At 34.3% G+C, this 24848-nt stretch overlaps 1 long non-coding RNA gene and 1 pseudogene across 1 annotated transcript; one reads left to right on the top strand and one right to left on the bottom strand.

Moving 5' to 3' along the window:
• Positions 1 to 10253: 10253 nt before the first annotated feature.
• LOC132614341 (uncharacterized) lies at positions 10254 to 13168 on the bottom strand. The gene is made up of 5 exons (XR_009572268.1): positions 12909 to 13168; positions 12259 to 12358; positions 11737 to 11853; positions 11397 to 11475; positions 10254 to 10669 (listed from the first exon to the last, which is right to left on the bottom strand). It is a non-coding gene; the product is annotated as an uncharacterized LOC132614341 (long non-coding RNA).
• Positions 11278 to 11387, top strand: LOC132616281 (U6 spliceosomal RNA; annotated as a pseudogene).
• Positions 13169 to 24848: the final 11680 nt, after the last annotated feature.

Genomic DNA, 24848 nt, shown 5'->3' on the forward strand with positions numbered 1-24848 from the left:
AGTTGTGGTTATGGTGGAATGCACATTGGAAATGAAAGTTGAATAAATTTGGTTGAAGTTGAAATATAGGTGTTTGGCCGTGTGGTATGGTGTTGGTAGGATGCCAATGAATTAATTTTGTTTAATGTGGTAGTTGTGTTGTTGTGATGCTTGCAATGTAAATGAAGATAAAATGATATAAGTTTGCATTGAAATGGAATGTAGAAGCTTATGTCGTTTTAGTATGATTTTATGACATTATGAAAAATGAAGTTGTTAGGTTGCAAATTATGATGATCATTGATAGATTTGGAAGATGGAAACATGTTATGAATATGTATGCCAAAGATTAGAAGCTTTGGATGAATTATGACTTTAGCGGAAAGTTTGTATATTATGTATATCGTGTGAATATTTTGTGGAAATGATATGAAATGCTTCTAAATTATATGGTGATGATCTTGATTAATGATGAATATGAAAACATTGAACTTGGTTTGGAAGTGCGAAGTTGGAATGAAGGTTGCGATATTATGTTGGAAGGATACTAGTTGTGCTATATTATGTTATGTAGTGATTGTTGTTGTTGTTGATGTTGTTGTTGGGTTGTTGTTGAATGTTTTGGCCGAGTTAAATTCTCGGGGGTGCTATATGTATAGGGGAGGTGCTGCCGAAATTTCGGTAGACAAATATAAGTTAAGTTGAATTCGTAGAATCTATAACTCACAATTGGTAAATGTGACCATTTGCAGATTTTGGTCGAAACGGGGAGTGAGCTTGGATAGGTGTGCAAAGCCCAAAAGGTATGTAAAGCTACCCCGATTCTTCTTTTGGCATGCCCTAAGTATACTAGGATCGGATTCAGGCCTCGAAAGACTTTCTGCCCATCGGAATCCGCAATTGAAAATGTCACTTTTTCCTTCAGTAAGATTGAACCCTTTTTGTATGCTTGCTTGAAAATTATGCAAACTTTCCCCAAACTATTTGGAAAGTTATAGAATGTCCGTAGAACCTTCGTAGGTGACCCCTTAAGCTTAAAATGCGTAATTTGAGCCCACCGCCTTGCTTGTCCCGAGGTGGGCCCACTATTCCCGATTTTACCCTTATTGTACTTAAGGCTTGTTTTCGAGCAGTTTTTGAAAGAAATGTTCTGACTACTCTTTTAACAACTAAACAAAAACTGTTTTAAATATTTCATTAAGTCTTATAAATTGTTTTGGCACTCGGAACGATTTCAGAAAGATTATGCTTCTGTAATTCATTATGACATCCGAAACCCACGTATTATGATTCCGTCTGACTTCATTGGATTGGTTTGTCATTGATATGCCTCATCGAGTCTCTGAAAATATTTATGATATTTTAATTGCATTTAGTCTCTCACTACTCCATTCGTGGATGCCCCAATGTTTCCCACACTGAGCCCGGGCCAGGATATGTTGTCAAGCGTAATCCTCTACATTGTTCGCCGTGCCTCGATGTGAGGGGGCAGGTATACGTGTACATGGGTTTGTGGAGTATGCTGTGCCATGTACACATGTTCTGATATGATTTGCTATGGCCATCTGATATGATATACTATGTTACGGGGTTACGCCCCTATTCTGATTCTTCTGAGTTGTGGCACCAGCGTCGGGAGGGTGGCCACGTTCTGTCTGCCGAGTCCCTTGGCAGGGGCCGGATTTGATATGACATATGTTTCTGTACACACTCTGCATGTTTTGGAAATATGTATTTGATACTTTGGATTTTCTACTCACTTTTCTGTACGTTTTGTACTAGTTATGATTTTGTTTCTGTAATTCAGGCTTTACACATTCAGTACATATTTCGTACTGACCCCTTTTCTTCGAGGGCTGCGTTTTCATGCCGCGCAGGTACCGACGACAGGTTTGTTGATCCGCCCGCTTAGGATCTTATTCTGCTATTTTGGAGCGCTCTCTTATCCAGAGCCCAACTTTTGATACAGTCTGTCACTATTGTATATATGTACACTATTCAGGGGTACGACGGGGCCTGTCCCGTCTTATGATTCCGTTATGCTCTGTAGAGGTCTGTAGATATATCTGTGTGGGTTCTGTATATGTTTTGGGTTATTATGATCTGTGATGGCCTTATCGGCTTCCACGTGCTATATTTATTCCCCTGCACTATCTAGTATCGCTTACTAACTTTTATATTGATATTTTCTGCTAAAATACTGGTTTGGGGTTTGGGTACGTTTGGGTGTCCAGCACGGACACTAGTCACGGCCTACGGGGTTGGGTCGTGACAACATCTATCTTACACAGTGAGCAACACATTGAAATCACCCCAAATTAACCACGGCTTGTTGCCTTGTGGTGCCAGTGTCTCTAACGCTTGCCAGAGGGTTTTTCTTTGCTCCACAGTGTTGTACCCATATATCACGCTCATGACACAGTCGATGTTGAGTGATCTGCTAGTGATATGACAATGTACATATTGAGCATCAAGAGATAGCACTGTCACATCATAAATGTTATCATCCCACAGCACCCAAATCCTTCCGTTGATAGGATGGCTATAGTTGTAAACCATTTTCCATCCCGGGGCAATTTTATTGGCAATAGCAGCTGCTTTATCTTGCTTGACTCTAGTCTCCACTAAACCTACTAGTTTGAAGTGATTATCTCTAATATAGGTACATAACTCTCTCTGTTTGTACCTTTTATTGGTCCCCCTAATGTTCCATACTAGCCAAGACATTAGGGTCGTATTGAGAATCCCCCTCCCGCATCAGGAGGCAGGAAAGTGGCTATCACATCTCGTTGCGAAGGTAAATTTTCTGGATTGCCACCATCGGAGGGATTGTTATTAGTGTCCATCTCCCGTCTTTCTTCCACTGTAACCTGTTGAGTAGTCAACTGTGCAAGGCCTGTACTAGCCTGTTTAGCCACTGCAGGGCAAGTCCCAGCAGTAACTTGCACATTTGTGCGTTGTATAATCTGCTGTGGAGGTGATTGTTGCACTGGTGCTATATCCCCATCTGCAGTAGTGTCGGCCTCACAATTATCTGTCCCCACTGTAGTTGGCACTCGCAACTGCTGGGGAGCTTGATGGTCTCGTGGAGGGACCCTTTCTGGTGCTGCTGGTTTGGTAGGATGGGCCTGCCAAACCTGGGTGAACTTCTTCTTCTTCTTTGGAGGGACATTTAGGTGTTGCGTTTTTACGACTTTTCCGCAATCATGTCCCACTTTTTGACACTTCTCACAGAAATCTGGTTTCCATTCAAATTCGATTCTTTGATGAAATATAACTCCATTAGCATCCATTATCGCTATTTCATCCGGTAACGGCTTAGTCACATCCACCTCTATTAGCATTCTAGCATATGATATGCGGGTTTGTTTAGTCGTACACTCATCAGCAAACATAGGACATCCAATAGCACTACCAATGCGGCTCAAAGAATCACAACTCCAGCAATTCATGGGCAATTTAGGTAGCTTAATCCACAATGGTATCTCCGACAGAAATTCTTTACTCAGATCAAACTGTAGAGTCCATTGTTTCAAAATAAGAGGTTTATTATTCAGGCAATATGGGCCAGAATACACTATCTCCTGCATATCAGCCACACTCTGAAATTTTGCGATGTAATATCCGTCCTCGTGATAGTATAATACAGGCGGAGCTACCTGCGACCATATCTGATTGATGAATCGTTTCATAAAATTGTACCTAGGTGTTTCGCCCAAAACATATATTATAAGCGCACTTTTCCATTTTTCCTCCTCTTGTGCTTGTTCATCTTTCTCAAGCTGCACAACTAGGTTTCCATCCACCACCGTCGGAGTTATATAGTTTAGAGACATACCATTCGACGCTACTCGATTGCCAGCAAACAAACTAGCCCATGGCGTCGCAGGTGCTTTCTCTTTTATCCGCTCATTCTCACCCATTATCGGCAGATGTTGCGTAGCAGTTGGCGGCGCCGTTAGTACTGGGTCTGGACCCGCCTTCCCCTGAATAGCCTTCCTACTCTGTTGCATCGATGATGTCTCCTTAGGCGAAATGGGGCTTAGATCTAGGTTAATCGCATCTTGGCTTTTGAATCCACCCCCTTGTTGTTGAGTTGCAGATCTAGAAGTCCCAATATGTTCTTTGGGTGTTACAAACCCCGGTGGTGTCATCGGCATTTTTGCTTTTGAATCTCCATCATCAAGTGGTATTCCTTGTATCCTAGAGCTAACAGAACTCCCGATTAGTTGTATCGTCTCTTTCTTTGGGCGACCACGGCCTCTCTTCGCTGCCATTTCTCAGACGGCGCACGTTTGCTTAACCTGCGCCGAGAGCAGAGAGAGAGCCCTTTTGCGATCAATTTAACCTCAAGTAACTATCCTCTTCCGAGCTCAAGTTATTAGATGAGTTTAATGACCCAAATTCTTGTTAATTAATCTTTCTCAACCTAGATTTCCTCTTCCGAGCTCAATCAAAGTAAATGGGCGAGTATTAGGGTTAGCTAATCCCTTAAGAAACATTAAAGAACAAGATTAATTAAATCAACAAAGACCCACTTCAATAGCAATAAAAATCATTCAATACATAAGCAAAACAAGAGTTTCATCCAACACTTTAATCCTAGAATATTTCCATAAACAAGATTCAAGTGAAGAAAATAAACACTACACACTTAGATATACAATACAAAGCAAGAAATTGAAGAAATGAATTAAAAGTTTAAGAAATGCTCAACCAAATCTTCAACCCCAAAGTGTGGTGTAGAAATCTAGTCTCTAAAACTTGTAGAAAACTGCCAAAGATGTTTATTACAAACCCTAAAAGAGTATTTATATCATTCCAAAAACGGGAACAAAATCTGGACAATAATACCCTCATGCACAACATGCTAGTCGCATGTTGTGTCACAGGTGCAACATGCTAGTCGCATGTTGTGCCAAAACCGTAGCAGGTTGTGCCAATTTCTCTGTCAGCATCTGCTGCACAACCTGCTACTCGCAGGTTCAACATGCTGCAGCATCTGCTACTCGCAGATGCTGCATGCACAACATGCTGCACCATCTGCTATTAGCAGATGCTGCCAGAAAGTGTTGATTGTTATATTTTTGCTCTATTTTGGTCTGTTTTGCTCTGTTATGCTCTCTGGGCATCTTATCCTACAAAAGAACATAAATACACAAAAAGTAACAACAAAAGTGCTTAAAGAGTCACAAAAGCTTAAGGAATTAGCATCGAATATCCCGTAATTTCACGGCACATCACCTGTCCGTCGGTTTCCTAAAAAAAAAAATTGTTTATTATTTTTTTTAAAAACAAATTGAATTGCATATTATTTAAAATATTTTTAAAAATAAAACTGACGTCGTCCGTCGGTTTTATATTAATTATTATTATTATTTAATAAAACTGACGTGGGACGTCGGATTTTTTTTGGCGGATATATAATTTCAAAATTTTGCGGAAAAAACAGACGTTGTCCGTCGGTTTTTTAATTAAAAAAATAAAAAAAAATTAGAAATACAAAAAACCGACGCACTGAGTCGGTTTTCCGTCGATTTTTCAAAGAGATGCAGTCCGTTAGTTTTTTGTCCGTCGAATTTTACCAGTTTTTTAGTAGTGCATTCTTTATTCTTAAACTGGAACTATGAAATGCAACAACAATATAATGGCATGTGATAGTCATAGAAGTGAATCATTATTATCCTTTCAAGTTCGACAATGCAAGATTAATAAGGATTTTATTTTAGTATGGAGGATGAATATAGTGTCGGTTACTAAAGACTTTAAGATGAGTATGTGAAGGAAGTGGGGAGGCTGCACGTTGTTTGAGGAAAGCTATTCTTTGGGTAAGTGGGGGTTATGGATAGTTATTACAAATTGCATTATTTTAATTGGTGATTCTGTTTTAAGAAAACAAAAACACATGAGTAAACTAACGTATATACTAATAGATTATTCTCCACAGTACATTTCTGTGGGTAAATATTATTGCTATAAGTTAGCACGAAAACGTGGAAGTTGCTTGGCTATATCTTGCGGATTTTTTTACTCTTTTGTTTCATAATTAAATACAAAATTTGAATAACATATACATTTATTTATTTTTAAATTCAAATTAAAAGACAATAACTAATTAACTATTTTTTGTCCTAAAATTACCACGTGTCATTATCCTACGCTGACACTTGTCAAAATCCTAAGGCAAACTATCCTCTTTTTTATAATACTACCCGCGCGATGCGCGGTCAGTTAATACGTGTAATCATGAATATACATGTTTATTGAACATTTTTAAGATTCAGTTTGTTGTAAAATAATGTTATATAGCTCACCTGAGAGAATGTTAACATATTTAGCACCTCGACATGTTATAATAGTTAATACTTACAATTTGTTAACAATACTATATTTTTTTTAAATACTTTTATTTTTCTTGTTCCATATTTATTGTGTTTGCATTTTTATTTACTTTATCATACGATTATTTATTAGTTTTTCACTTATGTCCTTGCCTATCACGCCGCTTTTAATATAATATAATATAAATAATCATTTTGTACTCCTTAACAATATTTATTGCAGCATTTCACTTTTATCACACAAGAAAAAAAGAACATTGAATTAATATAATGTCTATGATGAAAAGGTAGCCCTACTTGCTTGTTAGACAAAATTACTTTCTCTCTTCTAATCGATTACTCATCAACCTGCACATTGTATAAATTATTGAATGTTCAAAGGTTCAAAAGTGCAATCACAAAAGCGGATACAATGTATCTAGAGTTTTCAAATTTAATTTCTATTATTAAATTAACTGGAAAGTTTTAATTCTCGAACTCTGATAAGAAGGCTAATAGCAAAGGAAAATTCTTTTCCCCCCAACTTAAATTATGTAGTAATATTGTGTTATGTGTAATAACATTCAGAGGTTTATTAAGGAATCATTATAATTTTTTAATAATTCGTTCATAAGTTACACATAGATTCTAGGCTAAGATTACCAAGCTAACACTTATTGTATTGATTTTCTATATGTAATTTAAATGCATTCCTGAAGGTTACCAAATATATATAAGTTACCAATTATTTATATTATATATTAAAGCAAACTAATTATAACAAATTATTATTTTATTTAAATTTAATAATAATTTTTATCATACCTCGGAATATATTTAAAGTGACTTCGGTGATGTAAAACCTAATTCTGAATTTTATACTGAAATTCAAAATAATAATCAATTCCCACATATATATATATATATATATCTAAAATATGAACAGTAAAGGACATAATTTTTAACTTTAATTGGTTAAGATAGGAAAAATAGTTTTTATCTATGAAACTATTGTCTTTAATTAAAATTCAAGAAAAAGTTATCTTTCAGTCATGTTAAAAATTTTACTCTCATTTCATGTCAAAGTCAAATATTACCAACCGAAACATCTTTAGGGTACATATATAAAACTTTTCTAATTGTATATATTGTTCAAATAAAATTAGGATAATTGTGGATTGCTTCATAGACGAATGTCTACAAAACAAAGTATGCAAGAACCCAAAAATTATACCATGTGGGGAGTAAAAGATCAAGTTATAACTTTCAATAGATATGAAACATGAGTCATGAAGTACAAAGATGGTGCCTTTTTGGCCAGATTTAGATATGAAAAAAGGTGTCCTCAAAGAAGATAGAATTAAAGCATTGTCTCAATCTTAGGAGCGGGTAACTGCTTACATAAATTCAGCTAGACATCAAAATATTGACAGGATTACCCGATCACATTACTTCATATCTATGGCATTACTACAAAGTCCTTCCGTTGTAATATTCTACGCCCATCTTGTACACACATAATATATTTACAATCATTCGTTACACAAATAATTTAGTAAAATTTCTTTATATATTTGGGTTCTCCATTTTTCTTGTTGATTTTTCAAATATTTATTTCGCTTTTGTGAGATATTTGTATACATCTAATATATGAAAACTTCAGATTCCTTAATTATATTTGTGACAAAAGATAAATATAATATTAATTGTAGACAATAAAAAAGAAAAAAATTTACAAAAAATAAATAAATTAAGCATGAACAATATACCTTGACAATTATTCTGAAAACTTAGATGTGCATGACCTATAATATTTTTACCCATTATAAAGATCATGTGTGACCAAAAAATTATATATTGCTCCATAAGATATAAGCATATGAAAACTATCATAATTAGTTTAATTACTTGAACTATAATTAGTTTTGTCTTTAAATTACTAAAGCTATAAATCTTTTGTCGGCTTGAATGACTATTTTGACAACTATTAGATCATCATATATATCCTCATAAGTGATAACTGCTTATGAAAACTCAATGCACATCCTAAATACATTTATTGCAAATGTTCCCAAATTAAAACAATTGATAGCAGAAGGCAAACCAAGTGCAAAAGATGTATGCTTCCTTACTACCCATCCTTCTAGTAGAACCAAAGTACAAAGTAGCTGGAAGGCTACATTCCTTTGATGCCTTATCAGTAAATTGGAGATCACTACAATGGTGTTGAAATAGAAACTAATGAGTCTCTAATTTTTCATATAAGAAAGAGTAGCTAAAAAATAAAAATAAATTATATAAGACTGAATATAGAGCACATATCTTTTACATACCGCACTTTTGTTGCAAGTTTTCTTTTTGGATAGCCACCTACAAATACAAAATTAATATAATTCAGAATTTTAGATGTCATGAGGCTAAAAACGCTACATTTCCGATACAATAATGCCATGCCAAATGCATATCATCTTAATTACTGAACAATATAAACTGATAACGCGTGTAATTAGCAAGTAAAAGCAGGAAACTGAATGCCACTAATAACATAAAACATTTCGAGCCTCAGTATTTCTTAAAATAACATGCGGCATAAGCAATAATATCAAAACACTGATTAATCAAGACGATACCAAGAGATGTATATGATGAAATATATGTGCTTTTGTATGGAGTGTATATCGTGTGTTAATGTGTGTGTTTAGTGGGGTGAGTGTTTGGTGAGAACGTGGGGATAAAATAGGGAAGGAGGACGTGCAAGTGGGGTGAGTTAGGTTAGTTTTTTTATTTTTATTATCTCAATTTAAATTTTTTACTCCTTCAAAACAAATTGAAAATTCTATATCGTCCTAAAGTTGACTTCTTGCCACTTTCTTTCTTTCTTATTTCCTTCTTAAACCACCTTCTCTTTTTTCTTTTCTTTTTCCCCTTTATTTTTTTCCTTTCCTAAGTAGAATTTAAAATAAAATGAATTACAAATTCTTAAAACTTAAACGCGGAAAAGTTGTACCACTTGATCCGGCAGTTTTTTTTTTTTTTTTAAAATATTCTATTTTAAATTGATAACTTCCCAACTTAAAATAGAATATATAGATGTATATAATTAATTATTTTTAAATTCAAATTCAAAAATAATAAATAATAACTAATTATTAACTATTTTTTGTCTTAAAACTAACACTTGTCTTTATCCACACTGCCACTTGTCAAAATCTTAGGACAAACTATTCTCTTTTTAATAATATACTAGTATACGTACCTGTGCATGTTTCAAAGAAAAAAAGAGCGTAAAGAGATAATTGTAACAATCTTATCTTTAAGTTCTGATCATCTTCAATAGTGCTAACTGAACATAAGCGTCGTGTCTTAAACAATATATATTTAGGTATATCATAATTAATTGTAACAAAAATGTGACTAAAGATCTTTATTAAAGCATAATAGTTTTCATGGGTGAATTGCATTTTAGCATCAAAATTTGATGTCAAAGTAATGGTAAATCATTTGAATAAGGAGAACGCACAAAGACACAAGCATCATGCACTTACAACCGTCAATGTTGTACTATCCAATCAAATAAATTTATGATCCAACTTCTTGTATTAATTTCTGAAATCTTCTTTATGGCATCGTGCAAAGCGCTACTCTGAACAATACAACTTAGAAAGAAATTTTTATAGTAGCTTGAGGAAGCTAGATACATCTGTAATTTTTACTGTGATATTTAATCCATTATTACTTACTGACCAAATAGCTTAAGTAAAGTGATCTTAGTAGATCTAACCTTTTAAGTATTTAAGAAAACTTGTTAAAATACAAAAGATGATAATTGCAGTGCTTTCGAAACACTCTTATAATGACCCATTTTTACTAATTCAATAATGCAATATAGAAGCATCAGGCTAAAGGAAATAAAAGAGAAAGCTAGCTAATACATGATAAGCTTCGAAAACTTCCTTGTAAAAAGCGAAAACATAAGTTGACTTAATTAATATATATTTTGATAATGCCGTGCATTCCGTGGGTACCAAAATTAGCGTCATGGGAGTAGATGTTGCAATCCACTACTATTTGTTGTTTTAGAAGCCGTGAACTTTTTTCTAATCTAATGGTGGTACTTCTGGTAATTTCTAACATTAAGCTATTAGCTGGATATAATGGGTGAATTTATCGTTTCAGAGGGGAAAACAATCCACCTTACTGCAATCCTTTGTCAAAGTACGCATCTTTTTCATGATATATGGCCTTTGATTATGCTCATTTCTTCTTTTCATCTTTGACTTCTTTAACATATTTAAATGTAAGCATTCTTGAAGCTATAGCCATAGCCATTAGCTCCCAGAAAAGCGACTTGCATCATATGCAATGTAAACCTGCATTAACACAATCAATCTTAAGTTTTAGATCGAGGAAAAGTACTATTTTACACATAAAATCTATATTGTAAAGAAACATCCAAACAGTATGGTAAGCTGAAAGTATGTGCCACTATACAGGGTTCACTCAAACCACACGGTTTCAATTTCTTTGGAAAAAGATCTACAAATTATGTTGGAGATACTATCAGGATAATAAAATTGAAATATTTGATCTTTAAATATATCTACGAAGAAAATATTTATATTTAAAAGAATATTTATCTCCGACACAAATTCAAATTCTTTTATTAGTAGCAAAATGCATACACTATTGAAAAAAGATTCCTGGTAAATGTACCTTATGTCCACAAAATCATCATGTATATAGCACTTATACTACATTTTTAAAAACTTTTTTTCCCAAAATTTGAAAAGTCATGTATATTCATCTCCTATTATCGATGCAAATACGTTTTTGTATTCCAATTCACTAACTAAAAATAGTAACAATTTTTTTGATATTATCCTGACAATTATGAATTGAGTTATGACAATTTCAAACTATGTCCTGAACATAACCAAATAAGTTGAGTTGTATTTGCGTAATTGTAATAACAAAAAAAGTCCCTTCGGGGACATCCGATAAATTAATTGAAACGATACAGAGAAGATTAGCATGGCTCCTATGCAAAGGATGACACACACAAATTGTAATAAGAAAAATTAACCATTTGGAACTGACCCCTAATATATTAATAAAGGTGGAATTCTTTCTTCTTTTTCGATGGTTTTCACTCAGCAATTTATCAGATCAACATTCTCTGCAGAAGATATGACATTGTAAAGTACAAATAAGGATAAATATAACAAAAATAAGGATAATTCTAGAGAAAAAATAAGGATAATTCTAGAGAATTGAGAAATATAAATTAGAATTGTATGCATATTCTGCTTATGCCATCGTAAGCATATTATGTTTATTTTTGCAAGTTTCTTCTTGTGATATTCCATGTCCAAGTGTTCTTGAAGTTGGATTTCATATGAGAAGTTGTAAAGTCTTCTTGAGGAGTAGAGAAGAGTACCAATGAGATATTTGAATTTTGAATGCTTGAAATCATTCTCAGTTTATGCCGTTGTTCCTTTTTCTCCTTACTTCAACCACTGGTGTTCCTTTTTCTCCATGATTTACCTTCTTCTGCCTTCACAAAAACACCAATCAAAGCATGCAAGCAATTGGTACATTTTTAAAACAATTTTAGAAGTACCAAGTGTCAACCATATAAAATTGAATGTTGCCACTCTCATTTCAATTCATATATCTTTCTTTTCCTTCTTTATTTTTGTCACTTTCAGTAATCATGAGGAAGGAAAGTTTAGATTCAGAGTAAGAACCATTGGCACAGATAAAAGAGTACACTCTAGAGAGAATTCATTTACTCTATTTGTTCATTAGTATTTATCACTTTTAGTTCCTGCTATATAAACCAAATGAAATTTGAATAACATGTTAGAAGTACTCTTTTTACATGTTGATAAAAGAAACAAAAATTTGGTGTGCCAAAATTTTAAGCAAAAGTGCACAAACAAATTAAGAGGAAGAGTACCTTGTGCTTCATCAAGATAAGCCAATTATATTGATATTTCAAAAGAACTTTGAAACCATTTTGAGCATCAAATTCAACACCTGAAAAGTGGAGAATACACCTGGAAGAGAAGAAGTAATGCTCCTGAAGATACTGTAGCAACTTTTATGGCTCAAATTTTTAAAAATATCCAATAAATATTACCGTTTATATAGGTTTGAATCATATAAATTAATAAAAGACCGAATAAATAAGCATACCTTGATTTGGTGAATTTGACGGAAATAAGGTAAAAGGAAAAATCTATATTCCTTCCACCAAAAATATCAATCAAGATATCAATGTGTGTGCGTCAAGTAAAAAAATAAATAAAGTGATTCGTAAATTGCCGGTAGAAATGTAAACAGATTCTGAAAAATATATTTGAATAATGAAACACCAAAAATAAAACAGAAAGAAAATCAAGTACGTAGCTATGAGAAACGACTATATGTGCAAATCTCCAAAACAACTCACGTAGATGTAAATAATGCAATTCCGTTTTGTTGGCTTGTTCAAAAAACAATAATGAATTACATAAATCAATTACATCCTTTCACTTCTTTCTAGCTTACAGTATCGACTTTGTATTGTACTTCATTTACGTGCATGAGCTTGAAGCAGTTCCTTACTTTGCTATGCGTTTTTCTCGAATCTTAAGACATTGAGAGATTTGATATCTGCAATAAAATATAAAATGTATTATTAATATGCAAAGATTTCACATGAAACAAATATTTAGGAGAAGCATGAACTTATTTTTCACATCAACTTTTAGCAATTCATATGAAAAATTAGTGGGTTTCATATTAGAAGCATAGATATATACTAATGATAAAGAGAAGAGGCATGATGAGAAAGTAAAAAAGTTGTGTAGAATGTGGATTGTTTTAAAGAAACACAAAAATGATGACAATATTATATTGTGAGCAAAAGAAGAGAATGAAAAGTTGTCAGACACTCTACGAAGTGCTAGCTCTAAGTGTCGTTCATTTTTTCAAAAACCACATTAGCACCTGCAATATTATATTGTGAGAAAAAGCTTCATGACGCTTCTTAAATAGGAAGCAACTAAAGGACCACATACCTTTAATTACATAAATAATATGTTGTCTAAAAATAATCTGTATAAGTCTAAATAAAGTTTCTGAATCTATAAAACACTTAGTAAAAGCAGATTACACAATCTGTAAAAACTTAAAACCAGTAAATTACAGAAAATGGACAAATGAACAGAAACAGTGTTAGAAAAAATATATTCAAAACATAATCGAGCCCACTTAGTTCAAAGTGTGTCCTTAAGGAAATTATTCCCCTCACAGTACTCGAGGTTGATGGAATATCCCCTCCCAGGATAGAATGATTATCTTACCAAAATAGTAGTACTCCAAATTCTGGTAGCGGCGAACCACTCAATGGCAGTATATCACACAGAAAAGAAAACTTTTAAGAAGAGTAGAAGAATAGAGGATTTCAGAAAATTCGTAAGTAATAATCTGAATATTAACTGGAATTTATAGCCATTAACGCACTGGTTGGGAAAAGGTTTGCACCTTTTCAGAAAGGTTTGCAACCTTTCAGAAAATGTACGTTTTAAAAAGAAACGGAGGGAAATTTAAATTAATCCGGGGAGAAACGGGTCGCGGGTCAGACACGCGGATCCGGGTCACTAACGGGTCAGAATCTGGAAATAATTAATTAATTAATAAATAATTAAATTAAAATTTAAAAGAATTTTGGTCCAAAAAGATTATCAATCAATCAGATCATTTGACCAAATCCAAATCCAAATCTGAAGCCGAAGCCGAGCCGAGCGAGCGACGCCGATGGCGCGTGGGGTCCTTTCCCCCTCAACCCTTTTAGCAACTAGAGAAGGTGTAATATAATATGTACACCTCTCTTTTTCCTATGTGGGACAGATGCTTTAACCAAAGCACAAGGAACCTTTTACATTTCCCAAAGCAAAAGGGACCTTTTATATTCCCTTCACTTTTCATCCCATCATTTCCCATTCACCAATATCAAAAAACCCAACAATCCCCCACATGAATGGGGAATGGCCATAATATAAAAGAATGCGCGGACAAGTGTGATATACAAGCGAAGATTGACTGCATCTGGATAAGTAGGTTTCCCTTTGAACTTTCCGTAGTGAACTTACATCGGATATACTCGATCAATCGGTAGATTTGATATCTTTGAACCGTCGAACTTTGTTGTATACCTAGACAACATAAATCACACAATCAACCTTCAACCATTTATGGTTCTCACGGTTGTGTTCGTTTCAGCCATGAACACCGCCTGGTTTCATGAGTGCATAGAGAATGGGCCTTCACTATCATTCCCTTTTAAAGCGGCTTACACTTAACACTCACATAGGTGATTTCTAAACATGTGGTCTTATAGCCACATTATCTGGTCATACACTGCCAGATTTAGATAATCATTAAAAATCTTAATGCTTTATTAACTCATTAACAAGCCATAAAGTTTTATCCTTATTTCTGAACATTGTCTTCATCCGAGAATGGGTTGAGTTGTTTGACAATGTTGAACCGTCAGTCATAACTTTGTTTGATCTCTTTGAACCTAGTTCTTGGGATCTCCAGTCTGCTAGGTAGAGTTACCGCCATGATGACTTGTCCTCGGCCTTAACCCCATTCCCATTGATGATCTACTAACTCCCTCTCTAGATAAGCCTTTTGTAAGCGGATCCGCTACGTTATCTCTTGACTTTACATAGTCAATCGTGATAACGCCACTAGAGAGGAGTTGTCTAACGGTATTGTGTCTTCGTCGTATGTGACGAGATTTTCCGTTATACATTACACTCCCTGCCCTTCCTATTGCTGCTTGACTGTCACAATGTATACATATAGGAGCCAAAGGTTTGGGCCAGAATGGAATATCTTCTAAGAAATTCCGGAGCCATTCAGCTTCTTCACCGGCCTTGTCTAAAGCTATGAATTCAGATTCCATAGTGGAACGGGCGATGCAAGTCTGTTTGGATGATTTCCAAGACACTGCTCCACTCCCAATTGTGAAAACATACCCACTCGTGGATTTAACTTCAGACGATCTAGTGATCCAATTTGCATCACTATATCCCTCAATCACTTCGGGATATTTATTATAATGCAAAGCATAGTCTTGAGTATGTTTCAGATACCCCAAAACTCGTTTCATTGCCATCCAATGTGTGTAATTGGGATTACTTGTAAACCGACTCAGTTTGCTAATGGCACATGCTATATCTGGTCGTGTACAATTCATGATATACATCAGACTTCCCAACACTCTCGCATAGTCCCCTTGTGATTTACTTTCACCTTCATTCTTTTGAAGTGCGTAACTCACATCAATTGGAGTTCTGGCAATCTTGAAATCCAAGTACTTGAACTTGTCAAGTACTTTCTCTATGTAGTGAGACTGTGATAATGCTATACCTTGTGGAGTTCTATGAATTCTGACTCCTAAGATTACATCAGCAACTCCTAAGTCTTTCATATCAAATTTGCTAGCCAGCATGCGCTTTGTAGCATTTATATCTGCCATTTCTTTGCTTATTATCAGCATGTCATCAACATACAAACAAACAATGACTTCGTGACCTGGAGTGTTTTTAATGTAAACACATTTATCACACTCATTGATTTTAAAGCCATTTGCCAACATGGTTTGGTCAAATTTAGCATGCCATTGTTTGGGTGCTTGTTTAAGTCCATAAAGCGACTTTACAAGTTTGCACACTTTCTTTTCTTTACCAGGAACCACAAAACCCTCGGGTTGTTCCATGTAAATTTCTTCCTCCAAATCACCATTTAAGAAAGCTGTTTTAACATCCATTTGGTGAATTTCAAGACCATACACGGCTGCCAGAGCCACTAACACCCGAATGGACGTTATTCTTGTTACAGGCGAGTATGTGTCAAAATAATCAAGGCCTTCTTTTTGTCTATAACCTTTGACTGCAAGTCTTGCCTTATATTTGTCAATAGTGCCATCAGCTTTCATTTTCCTTTTAAAAATCCATTTAGAACCTAAAGGCTTGTTTCCAGGAGGAAGATCAACCACTTCCCATGTGTGGTTATCTAAGATTGATTGAATCTCACTATTGACTGCCTCTTTCCAAAATGCTGAATCAGAAGAAGACATCGCTGTTTTAAATGTTTGAGGCTCATTTTCAAGCAAGAATGTCACAAAATCTGGTCCAAAGGAAGTAGATGTCCTTTGACGTTTGCTACGCCTTGGATCCTTTTCACTTGGTGTACTTTCCTTTGGTTCTTCCCGCGGTCGTTTAGATCTTTCACTTGACGACTCACATTCAATTTTATACGGATAAATATTTTCAAAGAATTCAACATTATCTGATTCAATTACCGTATTAACATGAATTTCGGGATTGTCAGATTTGTGAACCAAAAACCGACAAGCTTTGTTGTTTGTAGCATATCCAATAAAAACAAAATCCACAATTTTTGGTCCGATTTTTACCCTTTTAGGTAAAGGAACTTGTACTTTTGCTAAACACCCCCACACTTTGAAATATTTCAAGTTGGGTTTTCTTCCTTTCCATAGTTCATATGGAATGGATTGTGTTTTGCTGTGGGGCACTCTGTTGAGTATTCGGTTAGCTGTAAGGATAGTTTCCCCCCACAAGCTCAGCGGTAAACCGGAACTTATTAGTAAAGCATTCATCATTTCTTTCAATGTCCGATTTTTCCTTTCCGCAACTCCATTGGATTGTGGTGTGTAGGGGGCAGTGGTTTGATGAATAATTCCATATTCTAAACATATCACTGCAAAAGGAGATTCGTATTCTCCACCCCTATCACTTCTAATCATTTTTATCTTTTTATTTAGTTGATTTTCGACTTCATTCTTATATTGCTTAAATGCTTCTATTGCTTCATCCTTACTGTTTAGCAAGTAAACATAACAATATCGAGTGTAATCGTCAATAAAACTTATGAAATACTTTTTCCCACCGCGAGATGGTATTGACTTCATATCACAAATGTCAGTGTGTATTAAGTCTAAAGGATTTGAATTCTTTTGAACGGACTTATACGAATGCTTAACAAACTTTGATTCAACACATATTTGACATTTAGATATATTACACTCAAATTTAGGCAATATTTCAAGATTAATCATTTTCCGCAAGGTTTTGTAATTGACATGTCCTAAACGAACATGCCATAAATTATTTGACTCCAATAAGTAAGAAGAAGCAGATTTTCCATTAATACTGGCAACAACCATTACATTAAGTTTGAAAAGGCCCTCGGTGAGGTAGCCCTTTCCTACAAACATATCATTCTTACTAAGTACAAATTTATCACTAACCAGCACGCACTTAAACCCATTTTTCACGAGTAGTGCGGCTGAAACTAGGTTCTTCCTAATTGATGGAACATGCATGACGTTGTTGAGAGTCAGCACTTTGCCGGATGTCATCTTCAACAGAACCTTTCCATGTCCTTCAACTTTGGCTGTTGCAGTATTTCCCATGTATAGCTCCTCGTCAAGTCCAGCGGGAGTGTAAATTGTAAATGCTTCCTTAACGGCACACACATGTCGAGTGGCGCCAGAATCAAGCCACCACTCCTTTGGGTTGCCAACCAGGTTGCACTCGGACAGCATTGCACATAGGTCATCAACATCTTCCACCATGTTTGCCTGACCCTTGTTTTTCTCTTTGTCCTTCTTGGGGGCACGACAGTCGGGAGCTTTATGGCCTGCTTTACCACAATTGTAACAATTGCCCTTGAACTTTTTCTTGTTAGGATACTTCTCCTTTCCAGAACGCCTCTTCCTTTTATTGTTTTTTTTCGGAGCAGCATCTTCAACGACACTTGCCCCTTCAATTGGTGAACTCTTACGGTACCTCTTATCAGCGGTTTTGTTATCTTCCTCAATCTTGAGACGAATCACAAGATCCTCCAATTTCATTTCCTTTCTCTTGTGCTTAAGATAATTCTTGAAATCTTTCCATGAGGGTGGCAACTTCTCAATCATTGCAGCCACTTGGAATGCTTCATTCACTACCATACCTTCAGCAATAAGGTCATGGAAGATAAGTTGAAGCTCTTGAACTTGGGTTCCAACAGTTTTTCCATCCACCATTTTGTAGTCTAGGAATTTGGCAACCACAAACTTCTTCAAGCAAGCATCTTCAGTTTTGTACTTCTTTTCCAGTGCACTCCATAATTCTTTGGAGGTCTCTACTGCACTGTAGACGTTGTACAAATCATCTTCTAAGGCACTCAAAATGTAGCCTTTGCACAAAAAATCAGCCTGTTTCCAAGCCTCAGTAACCATGAACTTCTGATTGTCAGGCATGTCGGCGGCAGGCACGGGAGGGTCCTCACTGGTGAACTTTTGCATACCAAGGGTGGTAAGCCAAAAGAACATTCTCTGCTGCCATCCTTTAAAGTTGGCACCGGTGAACTTCGTAGGTTTCTCAGCCGGTGGCACAGCGGCACGGGTTGTAGGCGTGACCGCTGGTGCAATGTTCACAGAAGGAGTTCCAGTCGCAGAGGGAGTTTCAGTCTCAATTGCCATTCTTTCTTTGTCACTGTCAAATCGACAAACTGTTTTAGTTAATAAAACTAGAATAGCAATTAAATCACAAACTTAAACGATGAAGATTTTATTTCTTCAAATCGCAGTATACTTATGAACTTTGGTATTCCAACGAAGTTTTTATATCTTCAAGTCAGAATACTAATATTCATATGGAGTAGAAAACTACAGAAGTTTTAATCTCCTTAAACAGAATACAGATTATAATATTATATAGTAATTTCCTTAAGATTGTTGTCTAAAAATAATCTGTATAAGTCTAAATAAAGTTTTTGAATCTATAAAACACTTAGTAAAAGCAGATTACACAATCTGTAAAAACTTAAAACCAGTAAATTACAGAAAATGGACAAATGAACAGAAACAGTGTTAGAAAAAATATATTCAGAACATAATCGAACCCACTTAGTTCAAAGTGTGTCCTTAAGGAAATTATTCCCCTCACAGTACTCGAGGTTGATGGAATATCCCCTCCCAGGATAGAACGATTATCTTACCAAAATAGTAGTACTCCAAATTCTGGTAGCGGCGAACCACTCAATGGCAGTATATCACACAGAAAAGAAAACTTTTAAGAAGAGTAGAAGAATAGAGGATTTCAGAAAATTCGTAAATAATAATCTGAATATTAACTGGAATTTATAGCCATTAACGCACTGGTTGGGAAAAGGTTTGCACCTTTTACAAGCTTTTTGAAGACCATCACTTGCATTCCCGGTTTCTGGATTAGGACGGTTCTGTCATCATAGTCACAAAAAGTTGCTCTAAAAGGCTTCTCGGTCTAGCCGCAATTTCATGCTAACAAATTGCAAACTATATGTTCAACAAATACATAAGCTATTTCTATCGAATAAGTCTCCTGTAAATCGCTGCAACAATATAAAAGTTCAAACATGAAAGGAAATTTGAGAATCCGGATAGAGATGGTAAATGGGGCAGTTTCTGTCGATTAAGTCTCTTGTGAACCGCTGGAAGTTCATACATGAACAAAAATTGGAGAATCGGGATATACAGATGATAAATGATAAATGGGGCAGTTAGATGAAACGTGGATTTGTCTTTGTGAGTTAAATGGAGGTAATGGGGGTAAGAGACGTGCATTTAGGTTAGATTATATAGATTTTTTTTTTCCTTTTTCGTCTTTTTCCCTTTTCTCTTTGTTTGTGCTTTTTTTGGCTCTTCCTTTTTTTTTTTTTTTTTTTGATGCAAATAAAAATGAGATGCAACACTGTAAAATTCTAAGTAACTGTTTGGATGTTCCACTGTTGTCCTGATTTGGTGGAACCAAATTGTTTATGCGCTATTAATTTTTTTTTTTTTTTTTTTTTTTTTTTTTGCATTTATTAACTTTACCACTTGGCAACTTTCAATTATTTTAAAATTTAAATTCAAAACACTAACTAAATTAACTAATTAATAACTAATCTAACTACTCTTTGTCCTAAAACTATCCTCTTTTTAATAATATATAGATATATAGATATATAGATTAGTTGTGTAAAATTATTATCTTGTTTGTTTGAGCACATTAAATCTATTTTTTTTTTTAAAATGTAACTGTGGTTTTGTTTCCTATGCAATATATCCTAAAATAAAATTAAAAAAAAAAAAAAACTAAAGTCGAATAGGAAAAGTTGACATGTTTACTATAAACTAATCAATACATTACACATGTCATTATATACATTCTTATCACTAAACATTAATTAATACACATTTTGTTCTTAATTTATAGCGTAATCATAGTAAATTAGTATTATGATTTAGGGTAAAAAATGAATGCGAATGAATTTTTACCATCAAAGACTACCTTAACATCGACACTTGACTATGCATAATGCTGAAATTCCTTCAATCACCATAGAAAGTTACTTGACAGTTGATATATTTTTTTGATGTAAACTTTATTTTTAATAAGAAGGACTTATTTTGATTTTCATTAGCTTTTCACTTGATTTATATTATTGCTCATTATTTCCTGTTTAATATAGATAAGTATAATTTTTCTTACTTTTGAAATTTTATTTATTTTTAAACATTTATTCCATTTCTTGAAATTCTATTAATATTTTCTCTAATTCTCCTACGCATACATTGTTTTTTTTTTTTTTTTGCTACTATAGTATTTTAATTAGGTTTTACCTATGATGAGAAAAATGGTATATGTATTATTGTGATTCCAATTTTTTAAAAGTATAAATAGATAATTTTTTATTAATTTATCATAAATCTATTAATATTTTTAATAATTATTAGTTTAGTATTATATGCAATAAGCAATTATTTAAATTTCCTATTTGAGATATCAATTATATTTTATAATTTTATTTTTTCGCTTGGAATTTCTTAATTTTTAAATCTTACATTTATTTTCAACTTTATCTATTAAAATTATGGTTACATGATCTTATTCATAGTACAACTTTTCTTGTGCCAATTCAAAATACTCTTAAAAAAAAAGTCCAAATAAGTATTATCCAAATATATGTATAATAAAAAATTATTTTATATGTTTCCTTCTTTAATTAGTTAAAGAGAGAAAGACATGTTCGGATTATCATGTTATGGAATCTGCGATAATCGCACCACAAACGCTTTTATATTTCATTACATATTGTTTTAAATTACCTCGTTCAAGAAATAAATCTTGGAGTCATAAATCTCCTTCATTTGGAAGGCAATACATAATTTAAATCATTACCTGGACTTTGCAATATTTGAAACTTTGGAATGTCAAATTGCTCCTTCTTCTGGGCACCCATCGAGCATATAATGATCTACTTTTACCTTTGCACCACATATGATGATAAGGCATAACATGTCAACATGATATATTAATAGGAAAAGGAGGATTTCTTTATATGGCTTAATATTGTTAAAACTATTCTGAATAGTTCTGTTAGAAGAAACAAAAAGATAAAACTGGAAGTCATGTGAAATGAAAGAAAATAAATTCAAAAAGAATTGAAAAAGGATAACTCTCTATGACTTACAAAAAACAATATGCCAGGGGAGCCTCTGGATCAGACTTTTCAGCCATTGCAATACTGATCTTATAACCTCTGAAGTCGTAATCTTGTGAACATATTCATGGTTAGCAGGTAGGGCATATAGTGCATAATTAAGGTCAAAATAAATCATTTTACTACAGTTCTTTACTTTTAAAAAAAGCCTCCAGTCGAGTGCGCTATAGAAGGATTGTCTTCATATGACAAAACAACCTTCCCTTTGTTACTTATTTCCTTTTTCATCTGCGTATAACTTTATGCTCCATAGCCACTGGTCCTTGTACCCTCGTTTTTGCTTGATCATTGCCACCAAACATTAATAAGAAAGGAACTAAGCATCATTCAAAGGCATGGACTAACAACTAATCACAAAAATCAATAACTTCATCGTGATGATAAAGTCAAGACAATATTTAGATCAGTAAAATATAAAGAGTCAAAATACCAAGTATTTGAGCATGTTATCTACTTGCTCCAAGTATTAATACCACAGTGAAAACAAAACTAATATACTGCTGACGGACAAAATTAAAATAAATCTTAACCGGATTCTATAACCAAAAGAACTTTCATGTTACTTGTTCGATGCTTTCAAAAAGATCTTAGAGGTTTAAAACCGACCACACTTAACTGTAGCCAAATTATTACTATTATTAATTATTGATTAAAAGCATTGTTGACACCCAATTTTGTCCCGCCTTCCCCAAAATATCTATTTACGCTTCTAATATTTTTCGGCGACTTAAGGAATACCTATTTATATTTTAGCTTTTATTAATACCGGTGTTTCATTATTCTATTGCAGTCACTAGTTGTTATTATTTTTATTACCACCATCACCATCACCATCATCATCATCATCATCATCATCATCATCATCATCATCATTATTATTATTATTATTATTATTATTATTATTATTGTCATTATTATTACTATTATTATTATCATTATTATTATTATTATTATTATTATTATTATTATTATTATTGTTATTGTTATTTTATTACCGGTATTATTATAATCCGCATTATAATCGTCTCAGCATTTTTTACCATCCTATGCACACGCATCGCATTTATTTTCGCATACTATTTTCGGACCAATTCATAAAATCAGCCCATATTAATTCGGTCCATTTACAATCGACCCACTTTTTAAATTCACCGGCCCACTACCTGCGATCCGACCCGACTCGGTTCAACAAATGAAACCATTAGGTTTCTTTTCATCTTCACGTCGCACCCCCCCCCCCCCCCGCCCCCCTCCTTCTTTCCCCTCTCTCTTCTCTTCCTCTCTCTTCATCAACGACAGAGCAAAACCACAGACTCCTTTCACTCCTACAGACCATGCATAGTCGATTTAAGGAAAGGATAATTAATGCTCTGTCATAAGTTCAACGTTGAAGAGGCGTTCATCCCCTTTCTTGTTTTTGTTCCGATTTGAAGCTTTAATGAGCTCTTGTCCGCTTGTAAGTTCAAATTTGTGCTTATCAGTTCCCCTTTCACTTTCGAGTACAGATCTTAATGAATTTTGTCCATTTCCCTTCTTTTTCAGATCGAATAGGTTAGAATACATACGAAAATCCGAACGTTTGAACCTTAAAATCCCACCCAAATTTTGAGTATCAGCAGAACCCTAGATGTTTTTTCCTATAAATAATCGCGTTTTCAGTCAGTTAAGGGGAGTTCTTTTTTTAGCCGCCATCAAATCCTTAAAAATTGAGGTCTCTTCTTAGCCGCCTGGAAAATTCCATAGAAATTAGAAGCTTTTTCTTTTAGCCGCTCAAAATTCCAAAAAAGTTTTAAGTGTTCAGCAGTTGTAACAGTTTCTGATATCGAGTCAAAAAATCTACTCCCCATCTTTTGTTTTCGTTTACCTGGTATTGCTTCGAATCCGAGCACGCACAAGTTCGGATTTGGTGGTGTTTCGAGGTAAACCGGAGACTCGAAGCCTCACTTCGCTGCACCCGAAGAAGGTAATTCCCCTTTCCCTTTTATTTCGCATTTTATGTGTTTAATTTATGGAAATTGGTTGTTTTTTTCGTTGTTTTGATTAGCTTATCATGTTTAGATTATGTTTGTTGGTTTCCTGTTTTGTTAAAGTTTACTAGGCACAATTTGTGGTAATTAGTCCCCTGTTTGTTCAGTCTCTTTTCTGGTAGTTACCTTCTTGTTTTGGTTCAGTTTAATATGCTTTAGTTCGGTTACTTTTTTTGTTGTTCAGTAGATTTAAGGCATATAGTTTGTTTAGCATGACTGGTTGTTAGCCTGGTCTGTTTTAAGTATGTCTTTGGGCATTGTATGAGTATGACTTGTCCAGTTTAAATGCGCGTCCTGTGTTAATATACTACCATGGTAAGAGTGGTTAGTTGATTATTACGTAGTAAGGTCTAGGCATGATTGGATTCAGTTTGGTTAGGCATGATAGCATAATCAGCCTGTCTTTATCTTGCTGCTTATTTGAGTAAAATGGATTAAAGGACATAAGAAATAAACCTTTTTCAAGCTTAGGTGTGAATTTTGTTAACCTGAGAATTCGGAGTATATGTATGAATTATAGAATATGGTATAATGAATTAGTCCTCTGTATTTGAACCTGGCATCCTATCTCTGTGTCTGTTAAATATGTCCATTTGCAAATATGAATATCCTTGTCGAATACCACTGCTGTGTGTGAATCTGTGTTGAGTTAGCCAATCCAGTCAAGCTTATCATGCATTAATTCAGTCTTTTGTTAATCTGAAACTGCTTTACGTAAAGTTTGGGCAGTTGAGTTGAAATAATGACATGGTCAAGATATTGTTGTTTCCTAAATCTTGCTGTTTTAAGCCCAGTTTCTCTGCTTCCTTCGTCATTTGGGCATGTCATTTAGTTTATATTGTGTTAGATGTAGTCCCTAGTTAGTTTGAGCAGGACAGTGGCTTAAATGGTTTGAGTGAGGTGTTGTTAAAATCTGAATCTGTTGAAACCT

This window comes from Lycium barbarum, chromosome 10 (assembly GCF_019175385.1).
Source record: "Lycium barbarum isolate Lr01 chromosome 10, ASM1917538v2, whole genome shotgun sequence".
Classification (NCBI taxonomy): domain Eukaryota; kingdom Viridiplantae; phylum Streptophyta; class Magnoliopsida; order Solanales; family Solanaceae; genus Lycium; species Lycium barbarum.